Below are 25,013 nucleotides of genomic sequence, written 5' to 3'. Positions count from 1 at the left end.
TTGCCTTTGACTAGGATACTAGATTTTACTGTAAATCACTGCTATTACTTCCATGGTTTCATGTTAGGTTTTTCATTCCTTTTTAAAGTACAAATTTAAAGTACACTAGAAAAATCTGAAATGAATCAAACAAATATGGCACTCACCTTCTTTTACTTTTATGTTAGGAGGTTAAGAGGAAGGATACAAACATTGCAAACAAATCTGTATATAAAAATAATATAAATGTTCAAAAACATAATGTATTGCACAATTATTAGAATATCAATTATAGTGGTTGAAGTGTAGTAGAAATCATGCTAAGTAAAAGCACATATGTTACCTAGTTTGATAAATAACACATGTCATATAGTCAGCACTAGAAAGCAAAAAAATATTTTCAGCAGAAGGTTTGAAAAGCCCTGTTTACTCTCCGTTTGTGTGTGTGTGTGTGTGTGTGTGTGTGTGTGTGTGGATTTTTTTGTATTGTTTAGTAGTATAGGATAATATAGCAAATGACTTATCTGTTTTAACCCTGAAAAGTGAAAATCTGTATGTGTGTATGTGACATGGGTGTCCGCTCACACAGAGAACCTCCGGACTCCACAAACAGGCCATAGTTCCCAATGCTGAGAAGCCACCAAGTCACTCCCTCCCAGGACATTGCAGGTTATAGTGAGCACATCCAGTGTTCCTTTCTCTCTCCATTTGCATGACCCCACCCACTGCCTCTCCCTTAACCTTTTCCTACCCTTTTCTATGGCACACAGCAAACAGAGGAATTGATCAGCAACTGAACATACTAGAGAGAGAGGTATGTGAGAATTCACCATGATTTATAGGAGTTGTGGAGAGTGGGATGTATAATTTACCTGCAATCTAAGAGCACTCCCCACCAGCAATGGAACTGGGACTAACTTGGCACACAAACCCAACATGGTCACTTTTGCATACTGGCAGGGTTTGGGGGTGATTGACCTGGACATCCAGGAGTTATAGTTCACCTGTATTGAAAGAACACTGAACCCATCTGATGATGGATCTGTGCCAAACTTGGCACATAAATTCAACATGGCCAACTGGGAATACCGGTGGACTTTGGAGGGTATTGACCATTCACTCTGGGAGTTATAGTTCACCTGTATTCGTGAGCCCTCTGAACCACACCAATGATGGATCTGGACTAAACTTGGCACACAGATCCAACTCTGCCAACTTGGGGTGATTGATCTTGGCATCAGAGAGTTATAGTTCACCTGTATTCTGAGAACACTGAACCCAGCAAATGACAGATCTGGACCAAACTTGCCACGAAGATTCAACATGGCCAAGTGTTAATACTGACATAGTTTCAGGGTGATTATCCTGGGAATCTGGTAGTTTAGTTCACCTGTATCCAAAGCACACTGAACCCAGCAAGTGATGGATCTGGATCAAACCTGGCACACAGGCCCAACATGGCCAACTGTGAATATTAGGAAAGTTTTGGGAGGGTTCGAATCCGGGGAGCAGGGTGAGCTCCTGCTGTTAGCCCCAGCTTCTGCCAACCTAACAGTTTGAAAACATGCAAACATGAATAGATCAATTGGTACCGCTCTGTCGGGAAGGTAACGGTGCTCCATGCAGTCAGGCTGGCCACATGACCTTGGAGGTGTCTATGGACAATGCCGGCTTTTCAGCTTAAAAATGGAGATGAACACCAATCCCCTGAGTCAGACACGACTAGACTTAACGTCAGGGGGAAACCTTTACATTTACCTTTAGGAGGGTTGACTCAAGAGTTTGAGAATTGTAGTTCACCCACATCCTTATGCATTTTCTAATGGGTGCATTAATAAAAAAAAACAAAAGCAAAGACTGAGTTTTTTCTAAGAAATAGCGTAACTAACATATGATCAAACTGATATTACTTAACATCCAAAACAAGGCCCAAGCTAGTGTTCTATAAAATAAAAGAATGATTTTGTGGCTTCTGTATGTCTTTTATAAAGATATATATATTTAAATGTATTGCACATTTTTAAAAAAATAAACAAAGAGACTAATTTGTAGAAATGTTCACTTTTTGAACTGAAGTACTGTACTAAAGGTAAGCACAGGTATAAAAGGAAAATCTCTAAATTATGAGTAACGTTGCTTCATCAGATATTTTTGTTTTGTAACAAATGCTTTTTTCTCCCCAGAATGGTTATTCACATCATCAAATTTCACATAAGGGATACCCAGATGGCTATGAGGAAACAATAAACCATCAAGCTTTTAGACTATAATATTCATCACATTAGCGGATGTAGCAAATTTCCCCAACACCTGGTAATCAACAAATTATTCCTACAGTAGTGTCATTAAACAGACAAATAGAAACCGTGGGATACTTGTTAACAAGGCCTTCAGCTGTGATGGTGGGTGGGGAAGGCAATTGGGACTCAAGGCTGCTTCCTTTAAGGGAGATATTTTTGGGTTTTTTAACAACAGTAATATGATTTCCCACAAATTTCATTACTGAAGGAATGAATTTTTTGGTCAATTTTAAATGCAATTTTCCTCCCACTGCAAGAAAGTTGTTGAAAATGGTGCATTATTTGAAAAATGTTCACTGTTTAGTACCTATTCTGCAAAAAAAAAAAAATCACAAAAAGAGGCTTTCTCACAGAAAAAAAGTTTTATGTAGAATTATTTTCTGCACAGGAAATGCTGTACTTAGCAGCTTGCTAGGTGTGAAATTTGCATGGGTTTTTATGGCATTTTTTGAAAATAAAATAGTATTTTCTGCACAGAAAATATTTTCAATACAGAACTATTTTCAGTACAAAAATATTTTCAGTTCAGAAATAATTGTTTCTTGCACGTAAAATATTTCTTACATTGAAAATGCTGCTTTCTGTACAACACCCTCATTTATGTGCTTATTTTGCAGAATAAATCTTGAACTGCAAAGATTCTTACTAGTCCAGGTAGAGGAAAATACCTGACATGACCATGTAATGACTGTCAGAAGTGATCCAACAGATGACTGAGCTGGTGAAATTTAAGACCCAGTTGAAGACATATCTCTTTTGGCAGGCTTATCCAGTCAACTTTCAATCATGAGTTTTGATTTGCATTCTGTTGCAGCTATATGTTAATTTTGTACTCTGTGCTCCTTGAGAGATAAGGTGGTTTCCACTAATTGGAAGAAATCAGTATCAAGACTTCCATGATATATCCAAAAAATTCTGATAATTAGTATTGAATTTACTATTCATGGACAAGATATTGAAATCCAAACATTGGAAGAACCAAAGCACAAAGTGATGTCTCAGCATCATGTACCAATGTATCATGGGATTTATTTAGATCCATTAATATCTGGTTTTGATCGGAAATATGCTTGTTTGTTTAAGTCTAACAATCTGAGTCTAACATATTTCACTATCAATATCTTGGTAGCTGAACATGACGGTGTAACTTTTTGCATTCTCTTGCACCTCTTAGAAGGATGTTCCAAGTTCAAAAACATGTCATACACATGGCATATTTTTGAACTTCAGCTAATGCTGGTGAGGAACTTTATTGTACCACTCATGCTGGGTACCATATTTCTGAGTATAATGTAAAATGCTATTTTTAGCTCAAATTCTTAGAATTATCACAAAGACCCTCAAGACTGTAAGTGAATCTTCACGGGGTTGTAATTCCAATACTGATCTGGAGTTGTTTACTTCTGATCAGTATTGATGGGAGCTCCATTGGCAACCCCTGACTATGGAAGTTATATCATCAGCCCCCAAACCAACCTTTTGGTCTGGTGACATGGACACTGATATGTCACCTTTTTCTTTCTACCTGTACCTTGCCCCCCCCAGCTTTGATCCCCACTGGCCATCAAAGTAATGCTCAACGGTCCTTAGTACCTAGAATGATGATATCCAACCTGCCATGGAGGAATCACTCTCCATGTCCCCCTGTCTCTCTCCCATCTCCTCAATTGTAATTCCAGGTGCCAAGGAGTGTTCAGTGCCATTTTAGTGCCTGGTGGTCACTGCTAAAGTAAATGATAGGATAACAAGATAGGTGCCATCCGCCTTCTCCCGACTATTTGAGACCAAGAAATGAGGGATGGCATATAACCAACTATGCGATTTTCCAAAAGAAAAAAAGTGGCATAGTTGATTACATGGCTCTAAAGTTTTAAAAGCTTCAGATTGTTAAGGCCCATTCCAAACAGCTCTATAACAGCTACATTAAACTGGATTATATGGTAGTGTGGATTCAGATAACCCAGTTCAAAGCAGATGTTGTGGGATTTTCTGCCTTGATATTCCGGGTTATATGGCTCTGTGGAAGGGCCCTAAGCATCTTCAGGTAACGCAGGTTAAGGGCACATTAAGTAGCTTTGGATTACATTAAGCCAAATCAACTCCATCCATTATATAATAACCATGAAGCTGATCCATCACCTCTGCACTGTAAATGGTATGTCAAGATGCACCCTATGTGAATTCAAGGGTCACCTTCAATTGTTGTATTCTTCAGCAATGGAGAACCTTTTCACTGGCTTGATACTGAAGGCAGTCAGGGTGATATATACAAGGTAAATGACTTTTTAATTGGCCTCATCCCTTGGGAATGGAAGTGTTATATTTACTCAGCCAGGCTCAGTTCTTGTAGACCTCTCGGAAAGTTCCAAGACCTGACATGTTTTCTTTGCCTACCACTTGATGATTTTATCTTGATGATTTCTCCGCTGCAAGTATTTTGGACTAGTTTGATGCTTACTGGCATTTATTAATTTTATCTGTTGTTATTCTATAATTGATTTTAATGTGTATGTTGACAAGAAAAATTTGTATCTGTAGATAACAATCGTGTGTTATTAAGAATCAAACAGTTTCGTTGCAGACCATTGTTAAAACTGAGCATGTGCTGGGGTCCGTGGCTCTTTTGACAGCTAGGAAACAATTTTCTCATTTGATAACACTGACACAGACTTTATTGACATTTTTCTCAGCAATATATTTCAAGAAACAGAGAGATAAATGTTCGATTCGACTATGTTTTAATTAAAGAGGACTCCAACTTATTCTATAAACAAGCAACAAAAACATAAATAAGGTGTTCTAATAATTCTCAACCAGTGGATAACATAAGTGAGTAAAGATGGATTATAGAGAAGAGCAGATTTCCCAATACAGATTTCAATTCACTAGCCAAGTAACATACAGGTATCTTATTATACAAAGTTCTATCCTTTTTTTGTCCAAGCATTTCTTGCTCTGGTTATTAGTTTTCCCCTTCAGCTTTGCCCAAATATTACAAAGCTATCAATTTCTTGTCAATTCAGAATGACTTCTGAAAACGATGTGTAAGCCTCCTGGTGATATCTTTTTGACAACTTCCTCATCTCTGTAACTTGCTTGTAGGAGCTAGATTAAACTACCTGCCATCAATTCTGGAGCCCATGACTGTAAGGCAAAAGGAAATGAATTTCCCGCTACCATTTGGATAAAAGTACTAATTTCAAATGTCTCTGTGCTTCCTTATTCAAGCATGCATCATACGACAGTATCCATCCCTATTAAAAGATCTGCCACTTACTCTTCTTTTTATCATCAGCTCCTGTCAACTGTCTAACATCAAGACCAGAACAAGAAAAATCTAATAATATAGCTACTTTATACTGTTCAGAAACAGAAAAGCCCCCTTTCATTTTGAGAGATACATTGGCATGCAGAATTTAAATCATGGATGGGACATTAGCTGTACTGGCTAGTTGGCAAGTTAATGTAATATCTCCGTATGTGTGTTTTTTTAATTGCTTGTCAACATAAGGCAACACAATGAATTTCATAGGGTTTTCTTGGACAAGGAATAAACAGAAATGGTTTTGTCTGTTCTTTCCTTGGCAATATAGGCTATATCACCTGGTTTTCATCCAAGTATTAACCGAAGTTGACCCTACATAGCTTCCAAGATCAGAAAAGATTTTGTGCCTTTAGGTATTTAGCTAGGTGAAATAATATCAAGATGACCATAAATTCCCAATTCACTCTTATGTTTAGAATCCCAGACCATGACAAATGGGACACAGGCTCATTTGCATAATCACTGTCTCTCATGAAACATTAAGTATCTGCTTTTCCCATGGCTATGGCTCAAGGCAATTTGAAATTTTTAAGAAACATACAATATACTTAAAATATGTAAAACATTAACACTATAAAGGTGTCAGACTATTTATGAAGTTAAAAATTTAAAATAGAACATTAACAAATAAAAAGCTATTTTGAAACAGAACATTTAAATCAGCATGACATGCACTTAGCCCCCTCCCCTTTGTAGAAAGCCTAGCAGAATAAAAAAAATCTTTGCCTGCGGCTGGAAGGACAACACAGAGAAGAGGCAATCTAACTTCCCTAGGAACAGGGTAGCTACCAGGAAAACCCTACAATGTGTCAGCCCAAGACATGGTTGCAAAAGTGGTGGGATTGAGAAAAGGGCATCTCCTGTGAATTTCAAGGTCTGAGAAGTCTTATGTTAGGATACACATTGGACAACAATTTTAATTAGCTCCTGAAAGAATAACGCAAAAGAACATGGAGGGCATCAGGGTTTAGAAGCCTTAGCTTGCAGAGTTTTTAAGTGAGACCCGTACACTGTACCCAGAACTTACTGCAAAAAGAACTGGATATAATTCAAGATTGTAAAACAGGTTAATACCCCTTATCTGAAATGTTTGGGACTAGAAGTATTTTGGTTTCAGATGTGGAATTCCTGTATCTATCAGGCTAGGTAAAGGTTTTCCCCTGACGTTAAGTCCAGTCGTGACCGACTCTGGGGGTTGGTGCTCATCTCCATTTCTAAGCCAAAGAGCCGGCGTTGTCCGTAATAATAATAATAATAATAATAATAATAATAATAATAATAATATAAAACTTTATTTATATACCGCCCTATCTCCCGGATGGGACTCAAGGTGGTTTACAGTCATAAAAGCAAACACAAACATTACATAACAACATAATACACATTATTAAACAAAGTAAAATAATACAATTATAACAATAAATCACACTTACATGACCAGATCAAGGGGACGGGAACCATAAAACCAATATATTAAAATGTATCATTTTAGGCTAGGGAAATCTTGTGCAATATATTCAGGCCCAGAAATCGGCGGTAGTCCAATGTAATTACTCAAAAACCTGCCGACACCACCAGGTCTTCAGTTCCTTATGGAAATTGGATAATGTAGGGGATGCCTGATCTCTATTGGCAGTGCATTCCAGAGCCAGGGGGCCACTGCCGAGAAAGCTTGTTCCCTCGTCCCCACCAGCCGCACTTGAGACGGTGGTGGGAGCATGAGAAGAGCCTCCCCGGAAGATCTCAAGGTCCGCACTGGCTCATAGGAGGAGATGCGATCACGGAGATAGGTAGGGCCCGAGCCGTATGGGGCTTTATAGGTCAAAACCTGCACCTTGAATTGGGCCTGGCAGTTTATCGGCAGCCAGTTGTGATGACTCATGGGCCATGTAGTCCTGTTCCTAACACTGTTGTGACAGATGAAGAGGAAAACTTAGGTTTCCCACCGTTTCAGCCAGATTTGGAGCTGTTTCAGCCAGAATTGGAGCCCTTGCACCTGCAGGAGATTTGCCTTCCAGAAGTCGGCCAAACAAGCCTTGAGCCGAAATCTTCCCCATTTTCTCGCCGTGATTTTTATAAACAACAGAAAAGCGCTCAGGAGGCTTCTCGCAGGAGCGCTAGGATCGCTGCCAGGCATTCAGCTGATTAAGCCTGCTTCCCATGGGAAACTTTAGGGAGTCATGCATCTGGACGCAGAGAATGGCTTTCGGTTCTGGTTCCCCAGAGAATTGTTCTTTGGCGGGAAAACAAGACCCTACTTAGGTGTTTTGCCCATGTAGGAACCTTGCGGAGTCAATTCGTCAGCTACGGGAGTAGGTTGTGTGTGGACTACGCTACTCCCGCTTCCAAGCCCTCGTTCCCGTTTCCAGCCTTGCTTTGCTTCCCAGGACCTTGTCTTGCTCCACGGACATTGCCTTGCTTCCCGGACCTCGCCACGAATTTACCACGGATCCTGTTCTTGCTCCTCGTTTCTTGTTGCCTTGAATTAAGCCTAGTGTTCCAAGAATCAAGTTTACTTCCCAGCCTTGCTTAAGTTTCATGGACTAAAGGACCTTGTCATCTCCCCTCACTTTACTTGGCAAAGTGAGTGTTTCGGTTATTGGATTACAACTTTGGACCTTAATATTTCATATTGGACATTGTTTCTTTGGACTAATTTTGACCTTTCCTGAAAGGTCTACTTCTGGACTATTTTCTACACTTGTTTTTATTAACCTTATATACTCTTACAATAAAGATATTAGATAGATTCTGGCCTCTGTGTATGGTTATTGGTGCTCTGCAGCTTGGGTCTTGACACCAGTGGAGCTGCTTTAATAGGGGCATTGTGTGCTCCCTATAGCCGGCTCCCGTTAGAAATCTGGATGCCGATCTTTGAACCAGTTGGAGTTTCCGGGCTGTCTTCAGGGGCAGCCCCACGTAGAGAGCATTGCAGTAATCCAGTCTGGATGTAACTAAGGCATGGACCACCATGGACAAGTCAGACTTCTCGAGGTATGGTCGCAGCTGGCGCACAAGTTTTAAATGTAGACACCTCCAAGGTCATGTGGCTGGCATGACTGCATGAAGTGCCGTTACCTTCCTGCCGGAGTGGTACCTATTGATCTACTCACATTTGCATGTTTTCTAACTGCTAGGTTGGCAGGAGCTGGGGCTAACAGCGGGTGCTCATTCCGCTCCCGGGATTTGAACCTGGGACCTTTCGGTCCTCAAGTTCAGCAGCTCAGTGCTTTAACACACCACCAGGGGCCCAAAAAGATTTGCCGTGACTCCTGTATCTACATGTATATGAAATATATTGGAGGTGGGGCCCAAGTCTAAACAGGAAATCAATTTGTGCTTCACATACATACACCTTAAAAATAGCTTGAATTTAATTTTATACACAATTTTTAATAATTTTGTGCATGGAAATGGTTTGTACACATTGCCCTCAGAAAACAAAGATGTCACTATCTTAGACACCTGCAATATTTTAACTGTTTTAGGTGAATGTGAATCCAGCGTGACATGTCTTAGCATTCCTTTAAACTCAATTGAAACAGGGAAACAGCATTTGGGGACAATATTGCTAACAAAGATTACAGAATAGTACTATGGAATATTTGTGTATAAATTGAACCATCAGAAAGCAAAGGTGTCACTATCCCAAACACTCATGTGGACAATGTTGGGGCATTTTTGAAATTCCAGATAAGGAGCATTCAACCAGTAATAAGAGAATTAACTTCCATCCAGTTTAATCCGGATAATGAAACCAATTGCTTTTTTAAAAAAATAGGCAAAGCTCTTAATGATTTCTTGTTAAGTTCTCATCCTTAGTCCATGGGTCACGACTGAAGCAGATTCCTTGCCCCTCCCCTCAATTTTCTGGGGGAAAAATGGACATCATAGCCAAGAAAGAGAAACAGAAATGCAAAGGGCTAATAGGGAATGTCTCAGCCAAAGCTGCCATTGGCATCAATATGTGCAGTATTCATTTGGAGACCCTACAGCAAAAGATGAGATCAAGCAGTACAATATTGCCTTTCCTTGAAAAGAAATAGATTGATTCCGGAGTGCATAATCAATAGCTAGTTAACAAATGGCAGGATCTGTTCTGTAAACAAGTGCATCGAGCACCACATGAGCCATGTAAATCAGATGAGTTCCCTTGGATCCTACAGATAAAGAGGTGGATGATGCTTTGTAAAGTACCAAACTGGCAGATCTTTTAAAATGTGAGAAAGTTTAACTCTGGCATTGGCACATAAAGATCTATAATGTCTACTATCTCAAAAAGAAGCCATTCCTTTAAGGCGTTAAACGATCAATAAAATATCCAACTCATTTCATTGTCTTTCTTGGAAGAGTTCCTCCTTTATTAATACATCCATTTCTCCAGCCCTCTTCAAGAGCTCAGATATCATTCTCTCACAATATCTCTATTTATTTACCATGGCTCAGATTTGAGTAATAATAAAATGCATGAAATTAGGCAGAAGATATAGTTAATTGAAAACACATTATACCTATGTGTGTGTGTGTGTGTGCGCGCGCCTTCAGGTTTCCTCTGAACCTATGGTAACTTTATTAATTTCAGAGAGTAGTTTTGTTTGGCAAGCAGTACCACTCAGAGGTAGTTTTGTTAGTTACTTTTTCTGAAATATAGGCTATAGCATTTGGTGTTTAGTGTGGGTCTCCCATCCACATTCTAACTAGAGCCGATGCCGTTTAGCTTCCAAGATCAGACAGGATCTGGTGCTTTTAGAGTGTTTAGGTCTTGATTATAATATAACTGTGTGTGTGTGTGTGTATGATTTGTAACATGATACACATACTCAAACACATACATATACATAATATAATATAATCATATCTGTAGATATCCTATATAATGTTAATGTTGTTGTTGTCACTGTTAAACAGAAGTCATATGTCACCAATATTCTCTGGGTGGTCAACACACAACATCCAATCCCTATCTGCCAATGACACATATCATATCCAAATATCTTAAGCATCTACAGCAGCTCCCACAAATATATCATCAACTATTTGAGGGCAAAATTCAGTGCAATTGAGGTAAAATGGAATTGTTAGAACATCCACAACTGTATGAGAACTGATAAATGGGATTTAAACTTGAGAATGTAATAAGAGTTGACACCTATTTGTGACATGACTGTATCATAGATTGCCTGCAGCATGATAGCATCACGATTCTTACCAGGCAAAGATGTATTTGCTGAAGGTGAAAATGTCATTTAAACAGTTGATACCTTTTAAATAGTATTCAACTAGATGCCATGTACAGTTCTTCCCTTGTCAGGATACACACACACACACACACACTTTAATGCACTCGCAGAACAAATAAAGCTCTGTGATTTGTTAGGTTATGATGCATTCTACATCTTTTATATCTTTGGCCAATGCCACGGGACTTTTCTAATTCATAAGGATATGATGTTTCAAGACTTTTGTACTATGGTTTTAGGAATCCCAACTTCTTGTATAAAGAATAATGTAGTAAAACTAAATAAAGATAGATATTGCTAGTCTGCTCCTTACACAGAGCCGGCCCTGGGTATTTTTCAAGTGTAGGCGAACAGAATTTTGGTGCCCCCCCCCCCCCAAAACCAATCACTGAAAAATAAAAGCGTTGGATAAGCGAAAATATTTGATAATAAGGAGGGATTAAGGAAAAGCCTATTAAACATCAAATTACATTAAGATTTTACAAATTAAGCACCAAAACATCATGTTTTACAACAAATCAACAGAAAAGGCAGTCTCGACTGCGCCCTCGTATGTTTTGCGCCCGAAGCGACCGCTTAATTTGCCTCATTGTTGGCCTGCAAAGTCTCTTCCAACTCTATGATTCTATGATTCTATGATGATGATGATGATGATTATTATTTTTTAACCCATGGATGGTGGAATCTGTGGGTACAGAATCCATACATGCAGAGGATCAATTTAAACTAAAAATTAGTCATACAACAAAGATGTTATTCCATGATAAGTTACAATCATAATGAAATGCCAGCTATACTTTCATTATTATGTGTAAAAAAATTAAAGTTCATGCTTAGTAAGTGGTTTTTTCCTATCTCTGCTCTTCATATGCGACCAGTTTTTCTCCTAAATGTAATTAATCATTATTGCTATTCCCAACACTTTGAGACAAATAAAAATTGTATGCATCTAGTCTGAAATAGCACTCCTGGAGTTGTGTCATCTTAGTTTTTTCACAGTTCAGGACTCAAGGTAGTTTTTAGCAATGAAAGGCAAACAAACATAAAAATTCACAGTATACAAAAATATAAAACTGGTTATACTGTGAAATAATTAAAAAAAAAAACACTGACAACACCAAATTCGAAAAAAATAATCCAGTATATTACAGAGATTCCTTCCTCCTTAAAAACCAAAGACCTTTGTCAAATTCTAGTTTCACCAGTGCCCAAGATGTGCAAATGTGTGTGTGAGAGGAAATCTGAGAATTTGTGTGTGAGAAATGCAAGGAAGAATATCAGAAAATGTTCCATCAGGTTATTTCTCTACTCATTAATTTTTATAATTTTCATGCTCAAAGCTTAAAAAAATATTTGTTTGCATCTACAAAGTAGAGATAATGACTTGCTACCATTTTAACAGTCCCGGATCAATGCAAGTCACAAAAGTTGTAGTAAAATTAATCTTATCTATCAAGAATTATTGGTGACTCACCAAACTGCAACTCTCAGGGTCCCATAACATTGAGTCATGACAGTTAATGTGGTATCAAATTCAATTAATTATACAATGTAGATGTATCCATATATTTGAGATGGCTGTCTGTATCAGAATATTATAGGAAAATTCAGAAATAGTTTTGTGGCACCTTAACAAATCAGATTTGTGACAGCTAAGTGCATTTCATATCCACTTCATCATCTGTGCAAATTATTCCATATTTAAGATGCCACACTACTTTTTCTTTGTATGCATTATCGATCTGGATTTATCAGACTGAACTGCCTTTCTCCCTTGCACTCACTCATGCACTCTCTCCTTCAGTTTAACTCTGAGCTCAATTTCTCATTTCTCTTCTATTGCAGGAGTTGTCACAACTCAAACAGTGGAAACTGTCTTCAGGGCAAGAGCAGATCAAGTGCACTAAGCCGTTATTATATTCGCCCTTGATTGCCGCATTTCCAACTCATCACCTTTTTTTCTTCCTTCTTAAAAACCCTGCCAGAAGCTGAGCTTACTAAAAAAAAGTTTTACCAAAGAGAGGAAAGGAGTAGATTTCATCTCAAACTAGTCCACCATTTATCGTTTGACGTCAAGTAGGAAATTTCATCTGTGTGAGAAGGACTTTATGTCTGGGTAGGTAAGTAGGACAGGATTGCAGATGCATTAAGTTTTTCAAAGCCTGCCTGCTATGAAAATGTACCTTTTTTGAAAGTAGCAGGTGGCCATATAGAGTTCCATAAGAAATCTGATTGCACCGAGATACTTCTTTGCAGTTCTATCTAAACAAAACAAAATATATGATCTTTCTTTTGAAGTCAGAAAGCTATGAGCTTCTTCATCCAGTCCAGTTTATAGAAAAATAGATGGTTGATTGTACTGTATTGCCTGCATGACTTTTCTGCGTCTGTCTACTGCAAAAAGGCATCAGACGGAACGCTCAGGTCTATCATTGATTTGTTGCCAGCGTAATCTGCTTTATTCAAGTCACAGTCCAGCTGTTTCTCCGCAATCACGTTATTTCACAATTTTTCTTTCCCTGGAACTGACCATGCATTATGAACAAGTCAAATGTGCACGTTTGGTTTTGATTTTTATACCTTCTCTTCAATCAATACCTCAGTGGTTGATCCTTGGAAATTTAAGAACCAGTGGACTGTAGAACTGAAATAGATAAAAGGGCAGGTCATGGGTTTTGACAGAAATGAACGGGAATCATATTGGTATTTGGTGGATATCATTAGAAAACAATATTAAATTCCCTGGTCAAACCTATCATAACATTCTAATGAATTAGCTGAATAAGACACAATCAGGAGCATGTAGGTACCTGGTTAATTTGGTCTCCAAAGGGTTATGTCATTCTGATTCATCAAACTTTATTTTGTTTTTTAAACAATTGCTAAATAGGAGGCTGCAGTTCTGTCTGTTGCTTAAATCAAAGCACATTTCCTATGGGATCTGATCATAAGGTGAAGCATAAACATCATGAAAATGAAGATTTCTTGAGGTGAACACTATGAATGTACTTTCGATGCCAGAACAAAATATTGGGTTTTTTTCCCACCAAGAAAAAAATCGTCTGTTTTTCCAGACATTATGCTGAGAAATTATATTTAGGCTATAGGAATGTACACTTGTAGTCTGCAGAAAAATGTTGAAGTATGGAGATTGTTTCTGGTTGATTTCCTTGAATATATGCCATTTCATTCTCACTCAACAACACCCCTTCATTCAGTCTGTATTACATAATCTGTAAATATCTAGTCCCTATTCTCTTTGTGTGGTGTGGGATGGGAGATATTTATCAAATATATACACTGCCATGTGAAATCCAGATTATCTGCTTTGAACTGGATTATAAAGCAGTGTAGACTCATATAATCCAGTTTTACACAGATAATGTGGTTTATCTGCTTTGATAATCTGGAATATATGACAATGTAGAAGAGGTATGAAAATCTATTGTACTATTACTAACTACTACTACTGCTAATATTCAGTAATCTGGGAGGGCAAAAGGAATGGAGAGAATGAAAAAAAGGAATTATATATTTATTTACCCTATTTATACCCCGTCTTTCTCTACCCTGAAGGAGACTCAAGGCAACTTACAGATGGCAATTATCCAATGCTTTAAACACATGCAAAACATAAGCTTAAAATAAATTGAATTAAAATTAATACATATTAAACATTTAAAAACATTACATTCAATATTAAAATCATGCCATCCAGTAATCGTAGTCCAAGGCCTTTCCTAGCACATATTCCAAATCTATTATTGCAATGCGCTATTCTTCTAAAGTCTGATCCCAGTGCCAAGTTTTTACTTATAAATGTAAAGGTAAAGGTTTTCCCCTGACGTTAAGTCCATTCATGACCAACTCTGGGGGTTGGTGCTCATCTCCATTTCTAAGCCGAAGAGCCGGCGTTGTCTGTAGACACCTCCAAGGTCATGTGGCCGGCATGACTGCATGAAGCACTGTTACCTTCCCGCTGGAGCGGTACCTATTGATCTACTCACATTTGCATGTTTTCGAACTGCTAGGTTGGCAGGAGCTAGGGCTAACAGAGGGCGCCCATTCCACTCCCGAGATTTGAACCTGGGACCTTTTGGTCCGCAAGTTCAGCAGCTCAGCGCTTTAACACACTGTGCCACCAGGGGCCCCTAGGGATATAAGTTTTTACTTATATCTATCATCTAATCCCAGGGTATGACTTTCCAGAGGTCTTTTTTTGCTCTTATGATTTTACTAGATGAGAAACCAAGTGTTTAGGACAGTGTTCATTGTTGGTTTTTTTGTTGGTAACTTCCTTTATTTGACTTTAAATGTCTTTAATTAAACTCTATTCATATGGGGCATACCTACACTGATATTATAACACACTTTCAATCTTGTTTGGAATGAACCAGTTTCACTTTAGGGGTAATTAGTTTACCTGGTTTGAGGCCAGGTAAGTGATTACATTCACCACAGAACCTGGCCTCAAATTGCTCAGTGGGTTTTCCATTTCTGGGAGAGATGTGCCTCAGCGCTCTGGAGGCATGCAAGTGAAAAATAAAAGGAAAAGTGACAGGTAGGAGTGGAGGTGATCAATTACTCCTTCCAGGAGGCAAATTAGCCCCCTGCTGCCCAGCAATACCCTTGGGGTACTTGTCAGCAGCTACTGTTTTGGAGCCTATAATGCACTATAGCAGAGGCAAATAATTTCACCCTGGATCTGGAATATACTGGTATCTTCTTCAGCATATTGTTTGGCTGAACTTGGACTTTTCTGCAAATTTTAAAATGTGCTGTATACCTTTAAATGCATGCTGCAGTGCGTATTGGTGGCCACCACATTTCCAAGTTATCTCAGGGCCACATTATACTTTGTGTAGATGGTGGCATGGTTGCTTCACGTGTCGCATGGGGAGAGAAATATATCAGTCAGCCTGCTCAGAGCAATTGGAGGGCTGGAGCAGAAATGGAGAGTATTTTGGCCCCATGTAAGCCGCCCCGAGTCCCTCCTGGGAGATGGGGCGGGATATAAGAATAAAATTATTATTATTATTATTATTATTATTATTATTATTATTATTATTATTATTTGCAATATCTTTGATTTTTCAGACTTTCAAACTGGACTGTAGTCTATCATACAAAGAAAACAGTGTAACAGAAAATGCAAGGGGTAGAGCTAGTATATTTACCTCTTCATACACCCAAATAGGGCTATAATAATAATAATAATAATAATAATAATAATAATAATAATAATAATAATAATAATAATAACTTTATTCTTATGCCCCGCCTCATCTCCCCGGAGGGACTCGGGGCGGCTTACATGGGGCCTTGCCCAACACAACAATGTAACAACAACAAGACAATAAAACAAATATCCCAACAATAAAATATCAATAAAACAGTCATAAAAATCAACATACAGAATAAAATGTTAAAAACAGGAGACTGATACACGGATCTGGGCCAAAGTGCAGAAAATTTCAAAATGGGGAGAGGCAGATCCACAGCTAAAATAGTCAATAAAGTGCATTATAATACTGACAAAACATCATCGATGGAGCTATTGTTGAATTTATAATTTATAATATTTGTAACAGGGCTATAATCTTTTCCCTAATATCTTCTGAGCTCCTTGCTCAATTCATTCCTTTTCTCCTCAAAATCAGCTTTTCTCTAGGTATTTCTTTTCCTGCTTGTACATTTGCATATGTGCTTGCAATCATTCTCTTATTCCTTGAACTCACTTTTATAACGTTTTCTGTGTATTAGACAGATTATCATTTCCGTATGCATATACAGTAGAGTTTCACTTATCCAACATAAACGGGCTGGCAGAATGTTGGATAAGTGAATATGTTGGATAGTAAGGAGGGATTAAGGAAAAGCCTATTAAACATCAAATTAGGTTATGATTTTACAAATGAAGCACCAAAACATCATGTTATACAACAAATTTGACAGAAAAAGTAGTTCAATATGCAGTAATGCTATGTAGTAATTACTGTATTTACGAATTATCACCAAAATATCACGATGTATTGAAAACAGTTTTATTTATTTATTTATTTATTTATTTATTGGACTTGTATACTGCTACTCCCAATTTGGCTCGGAGCAATTTACAGAAATAGATAACAACAATACAATTAGCTTTAGCTAACAATAAAAACAGACATACAAAAATGCGTTGGATAATCCAGAATGTTGGATAAGTGAGACTCTACTGTATTTATTTATTTTCTCTTTACTCAATCTTTATTCCAATATTTGTCTGGCAATGTGAAAAATCTTTATAATTCCGTTTTGTCATAATGTCTTGTGTTTCTCTTGTGTTCCTCCCTTTCACTCTAAAACTGAAAATGTTTTAGTTTTATATTTTTACTTGGTCAATAGTCTTTTATCTTTGTTTTTAATGTACATATGTGCTTATCATCATCATCATCATCATCCTAAATAATTTTACCTAAACTCCTCTATGAATTTTACTTTCGGTTTTAGTTTCCGATGGTATTCAAATTCCATTTTTTGTTACTTCTTAAATGCATGTGCTCTGCTATTGAGCTGTTTTGTATGTATCTATGTAGATATTATTAGACAAATCCTGTTCTTATCAGCATGAATTTGTTTTGCAAAATATCTCCTAAATGAGAATAAATACAAATATGTACTCCCACTCAGCAAGGATAAAAAGTTTTATTTTTGTCCTCCTCTGAGAACAAAAAAAATTAAAAAAATTATATCACTACCTGATGCTGGAACACAAAGAAAGTACAGTATGTTGATGAGATTAGAGGATTGTCAACATGAAAAGACCATGTTCAAAGCATGAGCAGGAGTCTAGATGTCAATTGTCCTGAAATCCTTTCTGAAATTTAGCCAAGAAGTTCTGTTTCTGTAGAATGGAATGGAATAGAATAGAAGAACTTTATTTTCATTGTACATCATACAATGAAATTAAATGCCATCCCAATGTATATCAGTGTGAAAGCACAGAGTTCAATATAGTCACAGCTCTAAGAATAAAAGCTATCTTCCAGCCTATTTCTCCTTGTTTTATCACCCTATACTGTCTTTCAAATGGTAACAATTGAAAAGAGAGAATATCTGGGGTGAGATGGATTCTTAAGAATATTTTGAGCCTTGTTAAGGCAGCAGGAATAATACAGTTCTTCCAAAGAGGGGTGGGGCAACTAAAAATTCTCTGGGCAGTAGTGGTAACCCTTTAGAGTGCCTTCCTATCTACTACTGTACAGTTACCAAACCATGTGCAGATGCAGTTAGATGTCCCTCTAAGTCAGACATCAGGAAAGTGGTGGGAATTGTGTGGTATTCCAGATACAATTGAATCCAAACTGTGATATTTTTCACCATAAACTACTATATCTAGGGCTGCTGGGGTCTAAAGTTCAATAACATCCTGAGGAACCCATGATTCCAATTCATCAAGTAGGTCAGCAAATAGATGAGGTATTAGATTCTAGGGATCCTAGAGCAGTGCTACGTGACATTACAGATTATTTGGAACATAGAATCATAGAATCATAGAATAGTAGAGTTGGAAGAGACCTCAAAGGCCATCTAGTCCAACCCCCCGCTAAGAAGCAGGAAATCGCATTCAAAGCACCCCCGACAGATGGCCATCCAGCCTTTGCTTAAAAGCTTTCAAAGAAGGAGCCTCCACCACGGCCCGGGGGAGAGAGTTCCACTGCCGAACAGCCCTCACAGTGAGGAAGTTCTTCCTGATGTTCAGGTGGAATCTCCTTTCCTGTAGTTTGAACATTTGGCCTTGTTGTGGTTCAGCTGTATGCACAGATGTCTATTATATACAGCAAAATGGAAAAAAGGAAAAGTATGGTATATAATATAAAGTAAGTTATGTTATAGTTCTATACTTCTATAGTGGTATAGTCACATATATTACTAGCTGTACCCTGCCACGCGTTGCTGTGGCCTATTGAAATTGCACTGAATAGCTCCGGTTTTTGGAGTTTTTTAGGCCCTGCGGAGGTTCGTGACGTGATATTTTGTGGTTTCAACCTCGAGGCATGGATGATGGATTGTGTTGTGAAATTTCGAGCTTGGGGGGTGTTTAGTTTTGTTGTTTTGCTCGGTGCCAGGATTCCATCACTCTTTTATATATATAGATGATTGACCGTAACTCTGTTCCTGTGGTTTACACAATGAATAATGGTAGACTTATGTATAGTATCAATATCAATATAACAAAGGAGATTTGAAGAAAGGGGATTTGGGGAACAGCAGTTTGTCCCTGGGAATGTGGACATTTCTGAAATACAATTTGAACAGCAGTCTGTCCCTGGGAATGTTGATGTTTCTGAAGTGCAGGTAGATTCGGAAAGTGTTGATAGCTTAAAACAGAGGTCTGTGGATGCCTCTGAGTCTAGCAGAGATGCTGCTGAAGTTTGTGATAAGGATGACCTTTCAATTGAATCTGAGAATTGTCAACAGAATGCAGATGGGAATGAAGAGGATGAGTTTGTGTTAGATAGGCATTCCAGGTTGAAATTAAAATCAGGACTCAGACACTCCGTGAGAATCGGAGGCAAACCTGGGGGGGGCTAGAACTCAAAGGAATATGTTTTTCAGTTGCAGAGAGGTTTTAAAGTAGATGTTTCTAGGGAGAGAATTTAGTCAGAGCAACCTCAATTTTGGAGAATCAACTCTTGCCTTGTTCAAGCCTCGAATCTGTGTTTGGATTACTCATGTATTCATGTTACCTTGGATTTACTGTGCTATTTTTGGATTTTGGACTAATATCTACGGAATTATTGAACTGTGTTTAAAGATTGCACTTGCAATCGGTTTTTACATATTTTTCTGCTTTTTAATAAGTTTTGCTATCTTTCTTCAATAAACTGAAAAGACTCAAGCCTGCTGTGGTGGAGTTTGTGTGTTGGAGCAAGGTGAACCAACGCTGAGGTGAAACAGGCCTTGATACCAGTCATGATCTACGAAAGTGGTCCCAGAGGAAGTAAGAATGTGAAGGAACTACATTCAAACCAACAGCCTATACAGTTGATGTCTAAGCAATATCTACAAACAAGGGTATCTTAATATGCATAGTTCTGGGAGTAAATTAGGACTACGTATTCAAGTACAAAGAAACCCTTTATGCATTTATTCCCCATCTATTTAGAAAGAATGATATGAGAACTATCTTCTGTAGACTTTGGGCCATACCTAGATAAGAAAGTTGAAATACATCTTTCAGTTGAATGACTATACCAACACAAAAGCTACACTTTATCTCCCCCTTCCTATATCATTCCATTTTCTTTCATTTGAAATTTCTATTATGTATTTTCACCTCTCAAAAGGGTCTCTGTTTTATTGTCTCTATTTTATTGTCTGGCAAGCTAGTGTCTGAGAACTGAATGATTCTTGATCTGAGTCAGCCCATCTGCCTGAACAATAAAGGCATTCATCACCCGAATCATAGTGTATACTTAAAAGCAATCACAGTCTGTTTATTCTGTACAAGGTAATGGGACCAGAGTTCAACACAGAATTTGAACAATCTGAATTAACAGGAAACCAAGAATCTAACAAAAGACAGAAGGGTTAAATCAGATAATTTCAATGTAGTAGCTGCCACCCGAAATGTTATTCCTCTTATTTTTGTTATGATAAACGACATTGAAACAGAAATGCGGTAATGATAAGCTTTGGTATTTTCCATTACTAACAACAATAATAAACTCAGTGGAGACATTTGTAATGATGCTGGAAAAACTTTCAATATAATAAAAAGAAAAAAAGCTACAGCAAAATGTGGATCTAACAAAAAAGACAAGTTCACACAGAGTGAAGAAATAACTTCCATCTAAAGTAGAATTCGTTCACATAATTCTGTTCAACCGACAGAAACTCTTAAAAACTCTGCAATTAATGGATGAAAAATAGTCAAGAAAATTCAGTTGTATTATTGTGGGGGAAGCAACAAGGCATTTGAGGTCGCCATCAGCTTGCCTAGGGGCAAAAGCCACAATGGTGAATAGTCCAATAGCAGACGTAGTGAATGTGTAGGGTTGTCAGATGAATGGTGTGTTGTGTTGAATACTGCCCATTTCTTCGTTCAGCCCAAACAATTACTTCTTGGGAGTCTGGATGGAGTCTGGGAAGGAATCTACAGATGGTGAGGTTTAAGTGAAAGAGGAGGCAAGTGCAGATGGTGAGGCTGATGCAAGAAGACAGACAAGAGGGGGAAATGGCAGAATGTCAGGAAGATTTGCTTTCTGCTGACAAATGGCCATCATCAAGGAATGAAGAAAGTGAAATAATCTAGTGTAGAGGCTTGACCTGGGAAAAACTAGCAAGCTCACTTAAATTAGAAGTCAATGAGCTGGCATAACATGTAAAATTAGTAGTAAGCTAGTGTAGAGACTAGGGTGTTAACTCCCCATTAAACTTGTTTAGTAATAGGAATACCTCAGGAAAGAGCAGCAGAACAAGGCATGGAGCTTAGAAGGAGAGGTCCTTTACAGTAAAAGCCAAGGAGAACCTACATGATAGGGGAGTTATAGTGTTACATGAATTCAACAGATAAGTCCTATCAAATAGTGGTGGGACTTACTTGTTGAATCCATGTAACTACTATAACTCTGAAATGATTTTACATTGTGAATTCATCTCTCTGACTAAGAAAGAATTTACTAGACTGAAAGCAAGCAGAAAGTGAATGATGCTGAGACCAGACCGGTAGAACTCCAGTTGAAGCAAACTGGCTGTGAATAATAAAAAAAGCTAGTGGCTCATGAAATAAATGTAGCCTGGTTGGAATAGAGATCTTCTACAAAACTTACAATTTAATGCAGTTAAAATTTCAAACTGCAATGTTTAGACAACAAGCTCCCACAAAAGTGCACAAAAGAATATCCTTAATGTGTATCAGTGCTCTCTTTTTATATATACTCTTATTAAGCAACGAGCCATGCTGTGCTTGTATTTTCATCCTTCCTACCTAAATTTTTATGAATTATGCAGATATTGCTCCCCATCATTTTCCAAAAAAGTAAATATGACACAAATGTTGCAGCATTTGTTACCATCCATGTTCATCATCCTATATTGGCAGCAGCACAGCATTTCATGCCTCCCTTGTGAAACAGTCCTGTCCAACTCTTCCTGTTCATTGAGCTCCATATATGGAGGCAGCTGCTAAAGGTTGTTACCTAGTTGGTAACTAATATCCTTTCCACAGGAACCTCAATTCCTTAAGCCATGTGCTCAGGAAGAGAGCATTGTCTCCAAATAGTTTAAGCAAACAAGTAAACTCCAAACATAAGCTCATCCTCCTGTCCATCTCATTGCCAATCAATACTCAGAACTGAGTATGTTTGTAGCCTGAATACAGAATGAGCCAATGCTTGAACCATGTGATGTTTTTATTCTGCTCTTTAGTAGGATCAGACTTCAAAGAACCATAGAGAGTTTGAAGGAAGCTCATTTGCCATCTAGTCCACACACACCCCACCGGCTCAGTACAGGATCTCCAGTTAAACATTTCCAACAAGCAGAGGCGGTCCAACAGTGAGGCGAATTAGGCGGTCGCCTGTGACGCAGACCATGCGGGGGGGGTGCTGTTGAGGCGGCGGCAGAGGCGGAAGACCCAGCCACCCATCCGCGTGGCTGCCTTCCTGCTCTCCCTCATTGTCCAAGGACTCCTTGCTTGCCACCCACCCGTCGATGGGCCTGTGCATGTGCACAGGCCTCCAATCAACCTTGCGGTCGATTGGAAGGCCTGTGCACATGCACAGGCCCATCAATGGGTGGGCGGCGGGTGAGGAGTCCTCAGACAGCGAGGGAGAGCAGGAAGGTGGCCATGTGGATGGGTGGCTGGGCCTTCCACTGCCGCTACCGCCGATGCCGCCACCGGCGGTATTTATCAGCAATTTGTTTGGGGGGGGGAATTTGGGAGGGGCGCCAAAATTCCGGTCGCCTACTCCCGAAAATTACCTCGGGAAGGCTCTGTCAGCAAGCAGCATTTCCAAAGAAGGAGATCCCACTACCCCTCTAGTTAGTTGGTTCCATTGCCGAACCATTCTTATTGTCAATTCCTTCTTATATTCAATCAAAAATATACCCTCCTGTAACTTAAAACCATTCAACCTGGTCCATCCTTCTGGACCATCAGAAAACAGGCCTGCCTCCTTCTACCTTTCCACATATCCTTTGTTCTCCTTTCTTCTCATCATCCTTGTTGCTCTTCTCGGAATCTGCTCTGACTGTCTGCATTATATTCTCCTCCTCCTCCTCCTCCTCCTCCTCCTCCCCTGTGCCATCCCCTTTATCCCTCCCCTCCTCCTCTCCCCCTCCCCATCCCCTCTCTCCCCTTTTTGAAGATAAGGACAGTGTTTGTTCATGTCCAGACCTTTGGCACTTCACCCATTTTCCAAGACTTCTAAAAATGATGGCAAGTGGTTTACACAAATGTATCAGAATATTTCTTCATAACCTTACATTGCAAAAATCAGTACAGTTATATTAATGTAGTTATACCTTAGTTATTGGGAATGAATTATATGTAGCTTGAACGTTCAATATCAGTTGGAATAGCAGAACAAATTAAACAGGAATAGGGAAGGATGAGCTTTCTTATGAACAGGGAGCAAGTATAGAAATCCTCTTTCCTTTATCACAGAATGATACCATTTGATTCCATCCAACAGAATCCTGGGATTGTAGTTTAAGCACCACCGTTCTTAGGCTGACAACTGAAACACTTCACAAAACATCAAGTCCCAGGATTCCATAATATGGAAGGATGGGAGTAATAGTGGCATCAAAACACTGTAATTGTAATCTGAAAGAGTCCCTAGAAAGGGAATGTTAAGCATTGTCCGACAATAGTTTTAATATCATTTTACATGTCCTGTGTCATTGGAGCTTTGTCATTGCCTTGGTTAAAGGAAGAGAAAGGCCCATGGGAAGTGCTTTTCTTTGTTGAAGTGGTGCTTAATTATATTGATCAGGATAAGAAATCCCAAGATACACTGAAAGATGAAAATGGAGGCAAAGTTCAACAAAAAACAGATTTGTAAAAATCTCATCTCCCACCTTGATTTCTGCTTATATTTTAGTGTGTTTTATAACATCACTCCACGTCAATATATATACTTTGTGAATGTGAGAACCTGGGGACCATTAAATCCTCCACATGGTGCCTATGAATCATAATTGCAGCAACACCTGCTGTAGAGGAAGTTTGTGCTGATGCATGATGAAAATGGGATGTTAATAGCCTCACAATGTCTTACACACTTCACGCTTCTTATATGTGGCAGAAGTAGTTAATATCTGCTGAATGACAGGAAGGGCTTTGCAAGGAAATAAGCTGGTTCAGAAAATTTTATGTGAGTCTAGAGATCTATCACTTGTGTTAATATGAAATATTTTACACTGATATTAAATTAATTTGGAAGAGATAAATCTTAGTGCCACTTGTATATGTTCATTGTTGTGTGCCTTCAAGTTCATTTCCAACTTATGGTTACCCTAAGGCAACTCTACCACTGGGATTTTCTGATGAGTTCTGTTCAGAGGGGGTTTGTCATTGCCCTCCTCAGAGTCTGAGGAAGTGTGATGTGCCCAAGGTCAATGAGCAAATTTCCACATTAAAGTGAGCATTCAAGCCCTGGTTTCCAGGAGTTGTTGTTCCAACACTGGTTCCTTGCACACATGTGAGTTTTTACTAGTGAAATCTTGAATGGGGATGTCAAAACTAAAAACCCATGGGTAGTTTGTGTATTGTGAATGGAACCTGCCAGTAAACATCTTTTCTCTGAAGACAAAGTGCATATTTGCTCAAATCTATTTCACTTTTCTCTACTCAATTCTTAAGCAAACAGAAGCTGTGATGTGGTTTGCATGAAGCAAACATTAAACAAATAAACAAAGGCATGAAAATAAGATGTTACAAATAAATAAACATGATTATTTAATGCAGGTGGCAATCCTACAAACCTCAATATAGTACAGTCACTCCAGATGAAGAAATATGGTATGCTGAGGCATTTATCACTACTTGGACCTACCTTAGAGTTGCGCTAAGCATAGCCATTCGGTTTTCTGATGAAGGGTGGCATGAGAGATGGAAGTGGAAAATCTATGCCATTATAGCTTAGATACAAAGTGATTACATCATCCACAGAGTTC

This window comes from Anolis carolinensis, chromosome 5 (assembly GCF_035594765.1).
Source record: "Anolis carolinensis isolate JA03-04 chromosome 5, rAnoCar3.1.pri, whole genome shotgun sequence".
Classification (NCBI taxonomy): domain Eukaryota; kingdom Metazoa; phylum Chordata; class Lepidosauria; order Squamata; family Dactyloidae; genus Anolis; species Anolis carolinensis.
The sequence above is the reverse complement of the archived record's forward strand: the minus strand, read 5'-3'. Positions refer to the sequence as shown.